The following is a 14,425-nucleotide window of genomic DNA, read 5'->3' as shown; positions in this document are numbered from 1 at the left end:
TTTTTTTTTTTCAGATTGGCCCACTTGTTAAGCTGGGGGTGGGGTACATACAGACATATATACATAGATAAACTATGAATATATGATCATTAGTAAGATAAAAGAAAAAATGAAAGATAGTGCTCACGCAGCGCTTGTGTTGATTGCAACAAATAACTTCAACTCTATTTGCTAACTAAATGTCACTAAACGCTTGATTTTGACAGCTGGTCCACATGGTTACTGTCTGGTTGCTATGATAATGCGCAGAGGGTTTATTTTACGCTTCCAGCATGAAGAGAAACTGAAATAGGCTAGACCAGTGATAGAGCCAATTGCCAATGAACTTTGTGTAGTTGAATCATTGAGATTAAATGGTTATATCAAGTCTAAATTAGTAACAGGTAAATAGATATCTGTTCATTTGTCTAGTTTTTAGTTAAAAGTCTTATGTGCTCTTTTCTTAGGTGTACAATTATCTAGAGGGAAAGAAAACTGTTAAGATAAGAGTTACTTAGTTAACACTTAATGGACAGAACATACTGCTTAATCTGTTCTGTACACTGTTTAAAAAAAGACGGGTTTTCTCAAATTTATATCAAAGACAATCAAAACATGTGGGGAAACTGAAAATAACCAGTGTTTTTAAGGCAAAGGGGTTAGCAAAAGGTCAGTGTAGTACTTCTGTAAAAGTACAGTCTGCATTATTGTAAGAATTGCAGACAGGACACAGCCCTTGACGCCTGACTTGGCTTCTATGCTGCACTTTTTCCGCTCTCCAGCACAGCACCTTCTCCCCATATTATTTTTATATCAAGCCCTTCTCTTAAAGTTTTCAAGAATCCCTGCAGGCATTCCTTCATTACTGTGAATGCAAATGTACACAGTGCCCACTAATGAATGACCTGCTAGCCACCTCTGCTACTTAAGTCTGAGATTTGTCTCAAAGACAAATCAAGATGCTTATCTGGGCTTTTGTAAATTTCAAACAAGACAGCCAATGAAAATATATATTTTAAATACTGTACGCATAGTTTGAGCAAACCACCATTGGTTTTGAAAGAAATTTGATTATTTAACCTGACAAAATGTTGTGTTGATTTCCACGTTTCCCTGTAACTTGACACACTGAATGTACAGTAAGATGTTGATGAATTGAAAGTTTTCAGTCTGGGGTTGAGCTCTAACATATGCCAAATGCACTGGTGTTTATGTGGTATCCAAATATATAAAATTGGAACTCTATATTAAGACTTTTCCCTGTTGAAAATCTGCATTGTAAATGATGTGTGGTTTGTACATTGCACCACTGTCATACTTTAAATGTGGAAGTAGTAAAGCCAGTGTGGTAATGTTGCTCGCCCTTGATGTGAGGCAGGCTGGGAGAGTTGAGGCTGGGTCGAGGCTCTGGGGCCCAGAGGTGGGCCTCCTCAGGCCTGTCCTCGGCCTTTCTGCATAAACTTCAGAGATGGGCTCCCCGTTTGGCCTGGAAGTTATTAAGCTCATGGTGCTAAAGGCAGCTTCTCTAATGAGTGTGGTAATGTAGTCTGACACTTTTACTGGCACTGCAATCTGCAAGGACACAGCGAGACAGATGGAGGGAAAGAAAACACATAAACACAATGTAAATACTGCACCTTAGTCCAGAAAATTAAAACAAGTTATGTTTTTTTTTGTTTTTTTTTTACTGTAGAGCTCTGACTTATAATGTTGCTTTTGTATTGGAGCATTGTTAAAAGCAAACAATGCACAGAGAGTTCGGGCCGTGGAACAGGACCACAGGGCACTGCTTCAGCTTGTAAAAGACCCGGTTAGACTGTTGGGCCCCCTTGGCAGATGGTGATACAGCTGGAAAAAGCTTTAATCCCCATCTGAGGTATTCTGAAGACGGTCTGCTTCCATGCATCATTGATATTGCAAGTGGTGAGCAAGGGAGCGATGTACAAGGTGAAAATGGTTTTATGAGTGTAGCCTTTGGTCATACCAAGGGTAGAATGTGTGACTGTGTTGGTCCACTGTGCTAGCTCCACCCAGATTATGGCAAACAAGCCTGCACGGAGGTTTGTGTCCTGCTGGGCAGACTGTCTGTGCCCTCTATTACCATGCTCTGGCACCTTCAGCACCTACAACACATCGGTCCTCAGTCTTGTTCAAACAGCAGCGCCACATTCCTCCTGTGCTTCTGAAACAAATTCAAAATGAACTCCACTTCCTCATTTTCAGAAATCTCCCGAGCTCACAGCTTTCAGGCTCCCTTCCTGAAAAACTTTCTCTCCCCTGCTAAGATTGATTGCTGTCTCCTCCTGGTCATGTGCTTGTTTATGCGAGACACCACCGAATGCTTTGCACCATGCTTCTAAAGAAAGTAGGCATATGTTTCTGTCCATTGTATTTTTTTTTCTGTCCAGTTTGAATTCACAGTAAGGAGGAAACACTGAGGAAACAGCTTTTATCACTTACAGCAGGCGCGCAACAGGGCTCAAAACCATGTGTTACTGGGTGCTGAAGCACAGGGGAAGCGTGGAGTGTGAATTTGTCTATATGTGAAGGCTGTCAGTGTTTGGAGACGATGCATAAAAGAGCCTTGTTGTCCACACCTATTTATTAGGTTGTGGATTGCCCTAAAACCTTCCTGCTTCACACCGGATAAAATGTAGCACAGACAGCACAAGAGGAAACAGGAGCACCCTTTCTCCTGAGAGCTTGTCTTTTCCAACATTTTTTTTCCTCCCTCTCTTTCCACCTAATCCGCATCGCTGAGTGAACTCATTGTCCGTTTCTTTTCAGAGGAGCTGCCTGCTAAACACATTTGCCTGGGGAAATGAATTTCCAATAGGGTCTGATGCGATTGTAGTGTCTGCCCAGAACGTCAGGCATGCAAGGAATCTCGAGCCCAGATCAAGCACCGTCTCTGGCTGTCCACACGCTGCAGAGCTGTGGTAAACCCACAGCCATGCACTTGTAACTCCAAAAACTTATTTCTTGTCTAGTTTGTTGAAGAGAGTGATGCCAGTCATCTTAAATTAGGACATTGTAGCACCCTAGTAACAAGCAAAACACTGGAAAATGACTTTCAGAGACAGAGTGTAAAAATGAGCCCGGGGTAGTTTCCCCAAGCTAAACCCATTTAAGAGTGGTTTCAAAAGACTGTTAATATATACTTCTGGTCTTTAGAATGAAAAAAATAAATAAATACATATGCTGAGTTTGATTGACCTTGAATTCGGTCATCTCCTATGTTGAAACTACTCCTCCCTCCACTCCCACTCACTGCCTCAGCGGGGATGTGATGGAAACTCCAGGTGACCTGGGACAGTACAGCATAAAGCTTTTATTACCTTCAGTCTGCATTCAGCCTGCATTGGAAGCTGATTAAAAACAAACTATGATTAATTTATTGCATCAAATCAATTATCTTTGCTCAAAGGCCCATTCTGTCATTAAAGTCAAACTCTGGGTATTTAAGTAATAAAATATTTATAAAATAGTGAAAATATTTAAGTATAAAAAAGCTGAGAAATGTTGTTAATTCTTAGAGTTAATGAGTTAAGGCCTTTACACACTAGACATGTAAATCCATGCAGACATTTTGTCAGTTGACACCAACTACGTAATCTTACAGGATTTATTTCTTTGATCCAAGCTTGTTTTTTCCCTCAATTTTAAGATCTGTTGTAAACAGATCTGACCAATCAGAGCACTGCACAGCTCAAAACTGTGCATCAGTACTGGACATTCAATGATGTGGAAAAAGTAAAATAGTACTATTTAAGCTCAGATACACAGGTAGAGTCTGCTCCGGGTCAACTGGCTCTCTGACGTGATTTCTCTGCCTCCTCAGATGTTTTCCCAACTCTGCCAATAGGTTCAAACTGGCCCGCTGACAACTTGAAATATGTATGAAAGCGGTTGTGATACAGCTTCAACTCCTGGATCAAACTATGGAATTCTTCCCATTGCTGCCTTGTCAATGGATGATCCCAAAATCTCTGTTTCTTCCTTTTCTTGTTTAGTCACATCAGGACCAAGTCATCATCGCTTGATGTCAACATTTTTTTACAGTGCACTTTTTGAGGACACATTTTCTTTTTTCTCCACACTATGGGTCACAGATTTACATATTAGTAATGATTAAATACACCAAACTTTCCAGGTTTATCCTTTTATCTCTTTTGAAGGTTTTTACTGACGGTTCTGCTTATTTTTCTCTCAGTTTCATTTCTAAAATGTTTTGTTCCTAAAAGTGTGGCAATAATTTACTTTTTCTTGCAGCTGACGATGTTTTGTGACCTATGGAGCAATAAAAAGAGATATCAGAATTCTCTTAACAAAAATCTTTTATTGTTGAAAACTTCTATGTGTCAGCATAGTTTCAAAAGAATTTGAAAATTTACTTTATCCAACATTTAAGATTGTTGTTCTGGAAAAATATGACAGTTGGCGCATACTTAGATAAATACCTTGTCATTTTTAAATATCCAATTTCAGACAGCCTGTATTACAAGAAAACCCTTTTAAAGTAAATAATCAGATTTTCATTACTTAATTTGATCCTATCAGATATTAGTGTTTGAAGTTTTGACTGAAGACCAAAAATGTGCTTTCTGATGTGACTCGACCCACAAAATCATGAACTGACTCTTAAGTTCTTGTGAATGTTTGTGCTAAATTTTTAATAATGTGTACCTCTGGTGATAACTGCTGCTTTTATTTAGATTTTCTTTTAAATGGATTTTATCACTTTTAACAGGCAGTAGTTTATGATTGTTTTTTTTTAAAAATCGCATTTAGAAAAGAATTGTAATAAAATGATGTTTGTGTGTAGGGCGCACAGTTGTCTTCTTGAGTGATCTCAAGAAAACCCCCAGCACTTCAGTGTGACTATTCCACATAAGTTCATTTCACTCTTTTGACTGAAGCCCATCAAACTTTAGCTGAAGAGTAGATTCCATTTCTCTTACACTCTTTTCTTGCTGCATACTTCTTCGTTCTTATCTCTGCGTACGTGTGTGCCTTTTATGTGTGAAAGTGTGTTTTATACATCCCATCCACCATAAACCTTTTACCAGACCAGTTTTCAATCTGCCGTTTACTGGCAAATGGATTTGAAGTGGAATGAAGACACTGTTTGGCTCTCGCACAGGTTTACAAGTGAGCTGGATGGCCTGCGGGCCAATTGCAAACAACTGTGGAGGGGCACCCTGCTGGTTACAGTGGTTAACATGTTGACCATGAAATGTGTCTCTTTACCCTTTGTTTCATCTTTAAAGAAACATTAGAACATTTTTGTGCCAAAATCTAAACTTTTTGTCTTTCTTTCTTCTTCTCTGTAAATTGAGGACGAGAATCAAATAAAAATCTTTGTACATTAATCTCATTATATGAAATATTTCTTTCCATAAATATTGAAGAAAAAGCTTTTATTACTAAGCTTTATGACTTTGTTGTCTTGGTCTGGCGGTAAGTGAGCTATCTGTATAAATAATGTGATTTGCAGCAGTTCTTCCTATAAACATCGAGTTGCTCAACCCCCCCCCCCAAAAAAGTAAGTGAACAATATATAGATTATATGTCTCCTTCTCGTCTCCTCTGAATCCATTTATGTCCAAGAAATCTCTCTCTATACGTCTTTCCTCTGAAACAAACACATTGGAAACACATTTTCGGAGAAATGTAAGCGCGGTAAGAGCACCCCAGGGCACCCAGCTACAAATCACAATAATCACTTTAGGTGAAAGATGTTTCGTTTACTTGTTCCACTTTGGTTTGCTTATAGTGTTTAAGCAATGCAGGTCAGAGACATAAACACATACATACGGAGGGAGATGTTTGGCATTAACACCCAGAGCTGCTCTCAGGCAACACGGCTGCTCCCGTCAAAGCCGAGCTGGCTGCTTCTACTCCTGTGTAATTGTCAGGTTTTTGCAGACAGCTGGACAAGCTCCAAATGATGGAGGAAAGTGTGCGAAGACATGTCATTCCACTGCTTCACCAACTGGCACCGAGCTACCCACTCTCCTTTCTTTCACAGTTTATTTCTCACTTTCTTTCTGTGTTTTTTCTCTACTGCCTCCTCCCTTTTTTCCTTTTGAGGACCCAACAACAGCTTTCCATAATTCTGAACACTATCCAGCTATTCTGTGAACGACTCGATCCCTACACTTTGCCAGAAGCTTTTTCTTCTTTTTAGGGATGTCTCAAAGCCAGCAAGTTGGGACAAATAAATCTTTTTGATTTATACCTTTAAGCAAGGCAAAGGCAGTATTAATTGCATAATTACCATCTGGGGCTTGGAGGGAAACTGCGACATAAGTTTAAGGAAATATGAGGACCACTGATATTAATTGCAATGTTTGTTACACGCCGTGTGGCATAATGGATGTGTCCCAGTCAAAGTCTGACACTTGAAATGTCCCTGGTATTAAAATCCCATTGGCGTGGCCTTTTTTTTTCCACACAGCCTGTTAATTGTTCTCAAATGTGACCTGTGCTGCTGTTGTTTAATACAGCCCAGACAGTCTGATTCAGACCCATATAGGAAACGTATGGCACAGGTCCTGGCTCTCATTGAGAGGAAAGAGAATCGGAAAGTATCTCGTCTCGCTCTTTTTGAATGTTTGATTGCTGCCAGTGGACACATGGATATGTTTAACACTTGCTGTTGTTTCGGGTTAAGCCTGAAAGTGTTGCCCCTTTTTGTTAATTTGAAAACCGGAGCTTTGTAGACCACCAGCCTGTGGCCATGCGTTTTTTCTTCTTCTTTTTTTTGTCTGTCTCTCTCTCTCTCTGTCTCTCTGCTTGTCACTGTAAAATCAAACCAGTTGTGGAAGAAACACAAGGAGCATTGCAATAAGCCGTCAGAGCTGGGGGTTAAATATTCTGATTCCAGTCCAAGCTTACAGATATTTTCCACGATTGGCAAATGATCAGCTTCACATTCTTTTGTTGTACTGCAATTGTTTTCTGCACCACTAAACAGATGCCAAAATAATGCACAGTGGATGGTGTTGGTGCAACTACTGAAAGACTATTTGCCACTGTGCCATAAGAATATGTTATCTTATTACAAGACTACTGTGTGTGCCATCTGGGACTTCTTCAGCATCCTCTCCATCACAGCTGAATTTCTCAAACAAGCGACACTGCTTAAATCACACCTCTAATTTTCCATGAGCCCTGTAGATCAGCCTGGACCATGTAAAGGAAACACTCTGGTCCACAACCAGGGTACAGCGTCGACACATGAACAGCTCAGAGGAAAGCAAAGAACAACTTGGCAGCCTTGGTTGCAGGTGATAAAAGTTTAATGGTTTGTTTTGGAGCTGGTCAGAGTGTCTGAGGGGTGTAAGCCTCTCCCCTCTGACCTTCTCTGCAAAGAGCCAGAGTATAAGGCCAACCCTTGACCCTTACAAACCCACCAGCTCACGTTCCTGCCACGTGCCTCCGCACCACCCATTTTACAGCAAGGCTATATGGTTTATGGCCAAGTAAATGCAGAGACCTGATGTTAATGAGAGCTCCTCAACTTAGTTACCCTACAGCCCTGAGTGCTGGCGGCTAACGCTAACAACACTACAAGAGACACATTTATTAAGACAGTAAAGCTCTGCTGAATGTCAATTAAGTGTCTGAGTTTGGGGCTGCAGCATTACAGGTTGTGTCATTTACAGTTATTACACAACAATACATACAAGGGTTGGCATGACCCATAGTGCTGTGTTTCAGACTTCCACTGCTGGTAATAAGGGGCTCAGTTCAGATGGTCTCTGCCCCAGCAGTGAGTCAGACAGTCTGGGTTTGAGGTAATCACTCCCTCTCTTTCCATCTTCATCTTCTTTCACTCAGACACCAGTCGGGCCAAGAAGAACCAGGAGACCGATGGTGGGGATTACCACTTCATGTCCAAGCAGCTCTTTGAGACGGACAGCCACACCAACAAGTAAGCAAAACTGATGAATTCAATCACAACACACATTCAGACTTTATACGGCAGAGATGAACAATTGATATTCATGTCCTGGCCAAAACATTAGACTTTATATTGGTTTTAATTTGCTGTTTGTCATCCATTCTGCCGAATACATTTTAAACATATTCTTTTAGTAGTCACTGAAAATTATCACTGATAATAATTTCAAAGGTTTACATCCAGAGGTGGACTAATGTACGTTTTTCCACATAAAGGATCATTGTCACTGGGATAAAAAATCATATCATGTTTCATGCTTTCATTACAGTTTATTCAGATGTGTGATTTGGAGGATATGACAAATTTCTAATATTTTACAAATGCAGGAAAAAGTCTATTATAAACATACCTTCTTTATAGTTTATTACAATGGAGAAAGCTTTTATGAATTTTTCTGGTGAAATTGTATTCTTGTTCATCACCATTTCTCAAAACTTTATTCTTAATGTTTTAAATAATCATGGAAACTTAATGATAAAATTGAAAAAGCTGGTGCTCCTCAGTGACTTAAAAAAAGTCTATTTTGAAGATACAGAAAACCCTTAAGAACACGTCTGTGAAGGTTCTCAGTCATCCAGGTCATCGTAGTCAAAGGAGTTTGCAAAGAAGGAGGGACAAAGGACCCCCTGGTGATCTAATCACATGCGCCCAGGTGTGGTCCCACACCCGCTTTCACACCTGGGCGCATGTGATTAGAGGATCACCAGGGGGTCCTTTGTCCCTCCTTGGGGGGATACTCCCACTGGGTTTAAATCTGGGACTCTCGGCCATTTGACCTTAGAACTGAAGAAGCTTCTCGGATGAGAGGTGAAACGTCTTCAAGCAACTTAAAGAAGTCCAGACGCTTTTCTTTGCAAACTCCTTTGACCTTAAGAACACAAACTTTTATATCTAAAAATCTTTTTATAAGCCTCTTTAAAAAGGTCCTATAATGCTCATTTCAATCCTTATTCCTTCCGGGGCCTTTGTGTAGCCCCTCAGTTCATCCACAGTCAGAAATTAACCTCTTTTAGTGGCTCTCCCTTTGAGGCCGACCTTCCTGCTTTCTGGTGGCTGTAGCTCAGGTGGTAGAGCAGGTCAGCTACTACCTATTACCTATCCATCGGAGTGTGAATGTGCATGAATAGAAAATGTGCTTGTATGAATGGGTGTGATTGGGTGAATGAATTAGTTGTACAAAGCACTTTTAGTGCTCAGATAGAGTAGAAAAGCGCTATATAAGAACCAGTCCATTACTGATTGGCTTCCCCTCACAAACAAAAGGTTTTTGAAGGATCTGCGAGCTTGCTGACATCATCAAGAGCTAAACAAATATTCAAGGCCTAAGGTTTTAACTCAGGGGGATTACTTTCCCAAATGCTGACTCTGGACATAATAATGCCCCATCAGCCATAATAGGGCCACCAGTATACAGTAGTTATGCATATCTTAACTACATGACACAGTCATCACAATGTTTGATACACTTTGTGTTTGAAATATGTGATATTGAGTTCTAATGCAAACAACAGTCCTGCTCAGTGTGTGCTCTTAACCGCTAGAGGCAGAGCAGCAGTGAGAGCTGCACTCTGACTGCTCCCATGCTTGCTGCCGCTGTCCAAACACACCCTGCCCGCAGTCGTCTCTGTGTCTCTGTAACCGAGTGTGAGCTGGTGTTGACAGGGTCGGGTCCTGTGCTGGTAACAGATCTCCAGACAGTGGCCCCAAGGTCTACTGTCTCTGCTTCCTCCTTCCCTGAGGCACTCGCCCTGAATGCAGCCACACCACGGCCCGCCTTGACATTTGCGGCCAACAAATTGAAATGCAAGTTGTAATAGTCACGGGAATGATTGATGTCTTTCTGCTGGTCTCACACGAGCTGGAGGGGAAAAAAACAGAAAAGCAGCACAGTAGGGTGCACATACAAAACATTTATGCACGCAAACGCACACATACAGGAGATATGACAGAGGGAAGCCTGCGGTGGTGAGTGCATACAGAGTGTCAAAGCATGCAGAGAGAAGAAGGGAAAGGGGGGCTGTATATTTAGGCCATGTTGCGGTGTAGGTCGAGGCATGCAATGTTTTTCAGGGAATCGGAGGGGTGAGTGACAGAGCTGTGATGTGGGGTAGATGCGTGGGACACTGCACGCTGAAATTACAAGGCAGCAAAGTAGAGGAGGAATGAGATGAACTTGTTTGCGTTATGCCTCATTGCATGCAGCAGAAACAATGCAGCGAAAGAGGCTCTCTGCGTCGGGGTCCACAACAACGTGTGTTTAGCTTGAACAACTTTCCCAAGGGAAGCCCTGTTCTGTTTTAAAATGGCAACTGTCCATCCTCTCAATATAGAAAAACCTCCACTGGCATGCTTTACGGTAATCTATATAACATCCTGCCTGACAAAGAGCACAGAATGCTTCAAGGTGTGAGCTTTTCAATGCAGGCTACTGTAAGCTCTTAAATAAATTTCCCATAACCGTGTATGAGGTTTTTAGAGTCTTAAGCTTCCTTTAAAAAAAAAAAAAGCTGAGTAAAACTTTCTTACATGGGCAATTACCATAAAACGTTCTTTTTTACATGGCATCAGTCACACAGAGGCAGTCATTCTGTCCGACACTCGTCAAGTGCAGACTGCAAGCATACGTCCTATTAGCTCCAAATTCTTTCCACGTTGTTACTCTCATGTCTCTCTCTTTTTTTTCTCCTCCTTGTTTCCAGCTAAAAATACTCTGGTGGCTGATTGGTGTGAAAGGGAGAAGATTATCTGGTGGAAAAGTGTTTGCTTGCATGCAGTCGTTCGTTGAGCTGAAATCCTCGAGAATTAAGGCAGGGAAGGTTTTGGCATTGCGAAGCTTTTTGGTCTTTCTGGAACAAACAGGTGTTACTGATTGAAAGGGTAGCACAGAAGATTATATAAAAACATGCTCGGCCAAAGCGTCTGGTTTTCAAAGTTTCGCTAAAGAATGCTATCTTCAGATCTGTCAGCGGTTGAAAGAGTAATCCTCCTGTCTCGGTGGATTTGTAGGGTTTTTATATATCATTATTTCTTAGATGAATCTCTGGAGAGTGCTGACACAGACGAGCAGATTAGGGCAAGATTCTAATGTTTCTCCCGAGGGACGTTAGTTTTGCATTAGAACCAAATCCCTCCACAAAATAATGATCAAAAAATGTGTTTTCTCGCTTGATAATCTTCTCATCTCCCCTCTTTTTGTGTCTCAGTTTCATTAAGTCTGGTGAGTACAAAGGGAATTACTACAGGAGAAGTCTGGACTTGATACGCTCAATCCTCTCAAAGAACAAAGTGTGCTTGTTGGATGTTCAGCCTCGTGTTAGTGACACAAACTCTTCCTCTGTATCCCATTCTTTCTCACCATCCCTGTACTGTACTCTTAGGCTTTTTGGCACCTACCTATCTTAGAAGCAGATCTCCCTGTTCCTCAGCTCACCTAAAGGGCTGGTTTGTTTGCTGAGTTACCAAAGTGGCCTTCTAAAGAAGTCATTTTCAGGGGAGCAATTACGCTAATTTCCTCTATTTGAAGATTTCCTCTTTGGCTTATGTGACTTGGATGGTGGCAATCAGAGTCTGCACAAATGGCCAGCTTGATGCTGAGCCCCAACAAAGCCCTGAGCATGATTCCTGTCAAATTAAAGCTTTGGACCCATATCGTCCAGTCTCTGCCCCAACAGACCTTCTCTGTTTGTTTTTGCTCAGTGGATAATGACACACATGCACAAATACGGCATTACATACTGTAGATTAGTTTGGCACGTTTTCAAACCACCCAGGCCCAAGCAGAATCGGAGGAAGGAGTCTGTGAAAGCTCATGTGGGTACATTTAGCTCCGTGTTTTTTTGTCTTTTGGCGTTCATTTGTGATATTGTGTGTACCATGAACCTCCACAGTGAGGCCATTTCTTAAACATGACTCATAGATCAGATCAGTAGCAGTGTCAAAGCATGTTATTGCTCCCATGTTGACTTACTGAGTGACTGATGAAAGCTATGCTTCCAGCGGTTCCTCTGCTGCCTCTCCATTGGGTTTTTATCCATCTTGTTATCAGTTGTGGGTTTGGACCCACTGATATTAGCACAGTGAGAAGCCTGGATCATTGTGCCAGAACCAGAGGAGCCCTGACGCCACCGCTAATCAAATCTGGCCTCTCTCCTACCTCTGGGGGACCAGATTGGTGATGTTATTTCAGAAAATTGTCACCACAAAGAAGAGACAGGCAGATGTGAAAACATATATATCCCCCGCTAGCTTTTAAAACATGCACAATTAACAGTTAACAATAATAATAAAAAAAAAAAAATACTACATCATAGATCTACTCAGAATTATGGAAAGTAGGTCTGTTTTATTAGTAATTAATCTGCCTATTTCCCCTCATCATTTTGCTTATTCATTCAGGAGAGGTCAATACGTTGATGAGTAATGTATCGCAAATTTATGATTTAATGTTGAACATGAGAAAGAACTGAAGAAAAGCCTCCACTCTTCAGTGTTTGCAGAGCTGTAGTCAGCAAACAGTTTCCCTTAAAAATAGAAGAGAAGAAAAGATTTATTACCAATCAGCAAACTCTGTTAGGAAGGGTCATGTGACAACCCCATATTGCAATCATTATCACTTTTACAAGTGGACAACCAATTGAGGGGAAAAAAATCACACTATTTTATTTAATTTTTAAAACATTTTCTACACTCTGTTCAGAAAAAAGCAAAACAAAATCATAATGGGCAAAGACAACAAAGAGAACAGGGTTTTTTCATACAGAATCCCTATCAGACTTTTATAAATAAAATGTGTAGTTTAGAGTGATTTGAGTCCTTATGGAGACAATGACAGGAAAAGACTACTGTGTGGTTAATTAGTAACGTGTTTATAACATGTGGCCACTACTTTATAAGTAACATTTGACCAGTGTTATGTGATTTGTTCTGCCGCTGCATGATGCATTTTTAGCCTGAGGTAGATCATGCTGCTTGGTTGATTCAAACAAATGTTTTCAAAGTGCGGCCTTTGGACAAATGGCAGTTTTGAAGACCAACAAGCAATGCCTACAATCCTGTACATTTCATTCAATCACAGCTCACGTGATACTGTGATATAGAAATATTTCTCTTCATTTTCAACAGTTCTGTTTGAGCTATTATAACAGTTAAACCTTCCTAAAGTTGTCAAATCAAGCATAGCATTACTTCAGACAGCAGTCAAACTCAGCTGCAATGCCAGCACATCAGCAGATTAGCTGATCTTAATTCCACATCAGTTGATGGCTCCGCTGATGCATTTCTACAAATTTCTCTACAAATCTCATAAAAGGCACACCATTTAAGTTGCTTTAGCCTGCCTACAGTTGTTGCACATTTGCAAGTTACTTTTCAACCCACCTCCACTCCAGGTTGTTTCTGTCCTAATCACTGTTGTAATCACATTTTATTCCTGCTGAGGGCCCTGTGCTACTCTGTATTCACAAATGTATGTAAATTACAACAGTTGGAAATAATAATAACTATGGGCGTAATTCCCCTGCAGTTAAATGCAATGCAATTGCAGGCTTACTTGTGGTTGCTAAGATATTTAAAAGTAGAATGGGATGCTTTCAGGCCCCTCTTCTGGGGAACCAGCTCCCAATTTGGATTTAGGAGACACACACCCTCTCTACTTTTAGGGTTAGGCTTAAAACTTTCCTTTTTGATAAAGCTTATAGTTACGGCTGGATCAGCTGACACTGAACCCTCCCTGCAATGTGTCTATGCTGCAAGGGGCTTCCTATGTTGCACTGAGTGTTTCTTCTTCACTCACCTCTTTTACTGTCTTTGGTGTTATTGTAGGCTCTTTACCTTACAATATATAGGACCTTGAGGTGACTGTTGTTTTGATTTGATTCTGATTTGGTGCTGTATAAATAGCTGTATTGTATTTCATTTGAAATGGTATCATAATTATATTTACCTACAAATACATAAGGGTATGAGTAGAATGAGTAGGTAACAACTATATACTGTAAGTAGATTCAACATTTAAAATTAAAATTATTTTTTTCTTTTTCTTGCACCTCTAAAAGTACAGTGTACTTGCGATGGAGGCTGTGGAAATATTGCTTGCTTTTTGTAAAATTACTATGAAAATGCACAGTACATAAAATGGATTTTTTTTAAAAGCTGGAGAAACAAACAAACAAAAAATATGAATACATGATTTACTGTTCAAACTTTGTTAGGACCATCCAATCGGAAGAAAGTTAGAAATAAAGCTTATGTGTAAATTCAATAAGAAAGATTTGTCATCAATCATCTGCAGGTTTTCCTGGATGTTTGCTAATAGTCTGCTATGTTTAAATCACTTACACCTTTCCACACTGTCTAATCATTTTCTTGTCCTTTTCCAAGCCAATCAGCCTCCATTCTGTGTCATTTAAATCTCAGTGCTCTTCTGTAATTCTGCCTTTTTGGTTTTGGGATTTTGGCACCACATGGTGCTTTACCTGC

At 40.5% G+C, this 14,425-nt stretch overlaps 1 long non-coding RNA gene across 1 annotated transcript in view; it reads left to right on the top strand.

Moving 5' to 3' along the window:
- LOC109203470 (uncharacterized) overlaps positions 1-14,425 on the top strand; it is a 79,503-nt gene that overhangs the window by 58,224 nt on the left and 6,854 nt on the right. Inside the window, exon 7 of the long non-coding RNA XR_002063243.2 lies at positions 7,825-7,918. This is a non-coding gene — a long non-coding RNA (uncharacterized LOC109203470). The remainder of the gene's footprint in view (positions 1-7,824; positions 7,919-14,425) is intronic.

This window comes from Oreochromis niloticus, linkage group LG9 (assembly GCF_001858045.2).
Source record: "Oreochromis niloticus isolate F11D_XX linkage group LG9, O_niloticus_UMD_NMBU, whole genome shotgun sequence".
NCBI lineage: Eukaryota > Metazoa > Chordata > Actinopteri > Cichliformes > Cichlidae > Oreochromis > Oreochromis niloticus.
This window is presented reverse-complemented; position numbering and strand designations above follow the sequence as displayed.